Source organism: Urtica dioica, chromosome 10 (assembly GCF_054948205.1).
Source record: "Urtica dioica subsp. dioica isolate 48M chromosome 10, U.dioica_male_clone48M_v1_H2, whole genome shotgun sequence".
Classification (NCBI taxonomy): Eukaryota; Viridiplantae; Streptophyta; class Magnoliopsida; order Rosales; family Urticaceae; genus Urtica; species Urtica dioica.
In genome coordinates, this window is record NC_142765.1 from 2,978,070 (window position 1) to 2,983,185 (window position 5,116).

The following is a 5,116-nucleotide window of genomic DNA, read 5'->3' on the forward strand; positions in this document are numbered from 1 at the left end:
CGATCACGCGTCCTCCTCTGGAAGGAGAGTGGTGTTACCACTTGATCCAAGCAAGCTTGAATTATTTTTTGCTAATTCTATCATCAGTATTAAATGTTATCAATAAATTTTGCTTTCTTTCTTCGTTTATTTGTGTTTATATTCAATTAACAACTATTTATAACTATTAACTATGTTTGTTTTCTTTGAATCTTCATCTTCTTCGTCGAAATCATTGTTATTTGCGTTTTTTTTTCAAATTCGCTAATTAACGTTAATTAATTATGTTTTCTATGGTTCTTAGATTTTACTTGTGTATCTTGTATAGTTAATGTTAATAATTGTTAATATGCGGTTCGCCTTCATCTTAATCTACATGTTTTTATTTTTATTTTTATTTTTGTAGTTTCATTGCAGTTTATAATCGTTAATTATTGTTAATAGATGGTCCTCTTCATCTTCATCGTCTTCTTTAAAATTATTTTTTTCATTCAATTTTTTCTCGTTTTGATGGACACTATACATGTACTAGGGAGGCAATTACCTAAATTGCGGGATTTTAATTATCACGCTTGTATTTATAATTTTTGAAAAAATAAGTAAATTAAAATGGGTGATTTTCTAGGACAAAACTGATTTTTTTTACACGTAAAAAGATTTGTCACATCATCAAATGGTTATTTAACTAAAATTTATGAAACTTTGAATATATTGAAATTTCATCGTTTCAAAATGATATTATTTGCTAAACTTTGCCACGAAGATAAGAACTTAATAGTTCATGTGAATCAGTTAACCCCACATGACAGCTAGGCAGTGGTAATTTAAAATGCGACTATCAGAAGATTCTTTCATAGAAATTCATTCATTATGTTTGACTATATGCGAGTATCTCTTCTAAAATAGAAACACTCACGTCACGCCTAGCAAACCCTCAAAAGTGAAAAGGCAAAAACTTCAAAGTAAGCAAAAAAAGAAAAAGAAAAAAAGAAGTGCAAAATCTTTTTAATGTTAGCGTACTTTAGGAAAGAGCCTGAGATTTCTTTTTAAAGTTAGTGTCCTTAACAAAATCTTTTGTGAACTCCATGAAAAGAAAGAATTTTATTGCACTTTAGGAAAGAACCTGAGATTTCTTTTCTTGAGGGATCCACCACTCTATTACATAATCCCTGATCGATCCCATGAAAAAGAAAGAAAAAAAAGACGTCCACAAAGACAAACACCACCTAAAATAGATTAAAATAAACAAAAGACAAGAACAAGAAAAAAAAAAAAAAAAAAAAAAACCCCTCAAACGGGGACAGGAATTTCGGTCCTTTGCCAAAACTCATGACTCACATCACAGATGTTATTTTGCGTTACTCTTATTCTTGGATTTGTATTTGTTATAATTCAGTAAAAGATGTACTCTATTTTCAAGGATATTAATTGTCTTCACAACATAATACGTGAAACCTGAGTATATATATTTTGACATATTTTCTTTGTAGAATCTCGCAATCAAAACCAACTCATTAAAAAAGTCGGTGTATTATACTTCCTGAACTTTTATTTATCTACATAGATGAATTAAAAAAAAAATTAACAACAAACTAATAAATCCTAAGGTCACGTCGCTTTGGGCAGCCGTCTTTTTCTTTCCTCTCTTATATGCTTGTCTCATTTGTCTTTTGCTCATACAAACGCATCACGAAATTCTTAGTAGTAACATGGCAAATGTTATATATATATATATATATATATATATATATATATATATATATATATATATTACCATATCACTTTTTTGCTGCGTGTACTTGCGCGTTTACTCTGAAAATGAACGGCCAAGATCCAACACATGGTTTTATTTGTAATCCTTATTATTTATTTATCTTGATTATACTAAAAGTTGATAATAATAATAATAAATAAAGAAAACACAAAAGAAAAACCATTCAAAATTCCCAAATTAAGCTTCGTCTCTTCTCATAGACGCCGTTATGCATGAGAAGTCGCAGTGAAAAAGATGATCGCTCGGTGGTTGTTCGAGGCGGACTGTCGATTCGATTTTTTTTATTTTTTATATTTAAAAAAGATGAGATTATTAAGGAATGAAGTGAACGAAACGATAGATTGGAAGACATAAGACATTTGATAAAAATTAAAAATTAAAACATTAAACACGGATATTCGAACATGGATACGAAAGGACTGTTATTGACCCACTGGGCCCACCCAAGATATGAAAGGACAGCAAAAGGTGAAAAGCTCTTGCCCAAAACTAAAATAAAAATACAAAAAAATAAATAAACTCTAATATCACGGCGAGGAATTCCGATCTCGACCTTCGAAGCCGAATTTTTCCGTCCACCGCAGGACTCATATCACGACTCTCGTTCATAGCACTAATAATGCACGAGAGAACCGACTACACACAGAGACACAAACATATTGGACTCCTATTCCAACAATAATATAATAATATATATGTAATGATGTGTAATTGCCTTTTGGATTATTTTGCAGCGCTACTCTTCTTCTTGGACTTGGATTTGCGAACGTCTGGGGCAAGGCAAGCCTGAACGGAGGGCTGAATGGTCTTTGATGAGCCTTTTGCTTCATAGCTTGTTGTTCCCGCCGCCATCGCAACTGCGAGACATTGCTGAATAGAAGGCATCAAAGGAGAAGAAGAAGAAGAACAAGAAGAAGAAGAAGAAGAAGAAGAAGAAGCTTTCTTTGTTGAAAACATTTTTTTTTATAATAGAAACTAGTGTGAGTGAATGTTGCGTGTTTAGAGAGAGAGAGAGTGCACATACATATATATAGACGGTTATTTTCGTTTAAAGGTTAACCTAAGTTAATTGAATCTCTTCTTTTAGCCATAATCATATAGATCCACGTGTGACGTATTACAAGAAAAATGTGCAAATTTGCAAATTTACATATCTGCATTGGAGATAAACTTGGCTCACGAGACGTACATATCTATATTTTATTCATTAAAATTTTAATGTATTAAATGCGTTCATATTTTTCGTCTTTATTATTTTATTTTTTTTGCTCTGAATTTTTCGCCTTTATTAACTAAGACTCGGATGTACTTGAACGCACATGATAGGGATAGTTTCGGATGGACTATTGTTCGTTCGGTGGCATAATAAATATTACACTTCGTAGTAGTGCAACACACATATAAGTATATTTGATCTAAGGATATCCACTTCGAACATTTTTATTTTAATATCGTTCTGAATATTTCGAAATACGGAAAGGAAACTACTCATTTTCTCAATTAGTTTCCATAATGTAAAATTTTTTTAAAAAAAAAATTCCAATTACAACTTCTGTGGCACCACCCAAGTTTATATGAAAACAAAATAGTATTTCTCAATATCTGCAATTAGTATTTCTCGTTGTTTGGTTGTTTTTGGCATCAATAGCTTTATCTTGCAAGGAATTAAGCATATTGGCAGCAAATTGATACCAAAAAAAAAAAAAAAAAACATATTGGCGGCACCAGGACAGAAGTAAGAACTTAAATTAGGTGGGCTAATACTCAAAGAAAAATTAAAATACACGGTTTTAAAACATATTGAAAGAGATTCACCAAATTATTTACATAAAATTGGCTGTATAAGCCACTGAAACTCGGCCAATTTAAAATTAGCCAACGTTTTGTTAATAATCCGTAAATAGCCTAGATGATTACGTGGCAGCTCATTTAAGAAGATTTTTTTACTCATTTGCCCTTGATTGACCGAATATGTAATTCTTTTTTAGGCAGTTTTTTAGTTTGAATTTTGAAAAAAAATTCGGCAACTTTTAATTATTCAATAATCAAAATCCCGAATTTATGGAAAACGTGGCTGCAGTTATTATGATTTGGATGCAGTTACTTAAAACGTGGAAGCAGTTATTCAAAATGGCAAGTTTTAATTTCAGCAAGATTTAATTATTCAAAATTTCGTCAAGTTTTTAGGAAGTTTTTTTGTTTGAATTTTGAAAAAAATTACAGCAAGTTTTAATTATTCAATATTCAAAAATGGCGAAATTATTGAAGAAGTGGATGCAGTTCAATATTCATATTTTCCAGAATTTTCGTGCTCAAAATATTTCCAGAATTTTTATTTCAGTTCAAATATACTGTAAATATACTGTAAATAAGCTTCTTATTTACACTGAATATACTGTAAATATGCTTCTTATTTACACGAGGCAGCTGTAAATATGTTTTCTATGAACAACAACAAAAAAAAAAAAAAAAACTGTTCTTATTTAATCATGTCTGTCTCTTCCTACGCGGACCTCGGAGGTCGGCGGCGATGGTGACGTGACCACCATCAAAATGGACCGGCGATGGTGACTCGTTCGCGGCTTGGTTCTTGGATCGGCTCGTGGTCGCTTTTCCCAGCCATCGCCGGTTGGATCTTCTTCGCGCGCGCTTTTCCCAGCCATCGCCGGTTGGATCTTCTTCGCGCGCGCTCTCCGACGGTCCGACGCGACTCGATCTCCGCCATCGTCGCTCGCGGCTTCCCTCGCGTGCGTCGCCAGCCACTGCAGCTTGACCCGGTTGAGGATCTCCTTCTCAGGCACGGCTCGAGCACCAGCCTGCAGAAATCGCTGCAAAAGATTTGGAGAGGATATTATCGTTGCAGCGGTTCTTCTTCTTTTTTTATGGAAATTAATGTGGGCGGTTGTGTGTGAACGCATATACACGGTTTTAATTACTTTCCTAGATTTTCGCCAGCATTAATTACGAAATTTTTGTGCTGATTAAAAATGAAACTGGGCGGGAAAATGAAAAAGGGTAGTCTAGTCAAATTTTGGCTGTTAATAAATCGTCCGGGCTATTTACCACTTATTTACAGAACGTTGGCTAAAAATAAATTGGCTATTTTCAGGAGGCTACTTAGCTTAATTACCCAATTATTTATGCATTAATTCAAACTACAAGTCCAAATATATGAAATAAGAAACAACATAAAGTAGTATAATAAGTTGAACTTTAGTGTTTGGAAATGCTTTACACCAGTATAATGATGACATATTATGTAGTTAGTTTCTAAGATATTAACTAAATAGAGAAGAAATGCGTACAGAATCTAGATATCTTCCTAATATCATTTTCGTAGCGATCAACTTACAAGTGTCATGT

General features: G+C 32.9%; 1 long non-coding RNA gene across 1 annotated transcript; it reads right to left on the reverse strand.

Annotated features, from left to right (window-relative positions):
* Positions 1-2,150: 2,150 nt before the first annotated feature.
* On the reverse strand, positions 2,151-2,740 carry LOC149383059 (uncharacterized). The gene is made up of 2 exons (XR_016301925.1): positions 2,469-2,740; positions 2,151-2,389 (listed from the first exon to the last, which is right to left on the reverse strand). It is a non-coding gene; the product is annotated as an uncharacterized LOC149383059 (long non-coding RNA).
* Between the last annotated feature and the right edge of the window lie 2,376 nt (positions 2,741-5,116).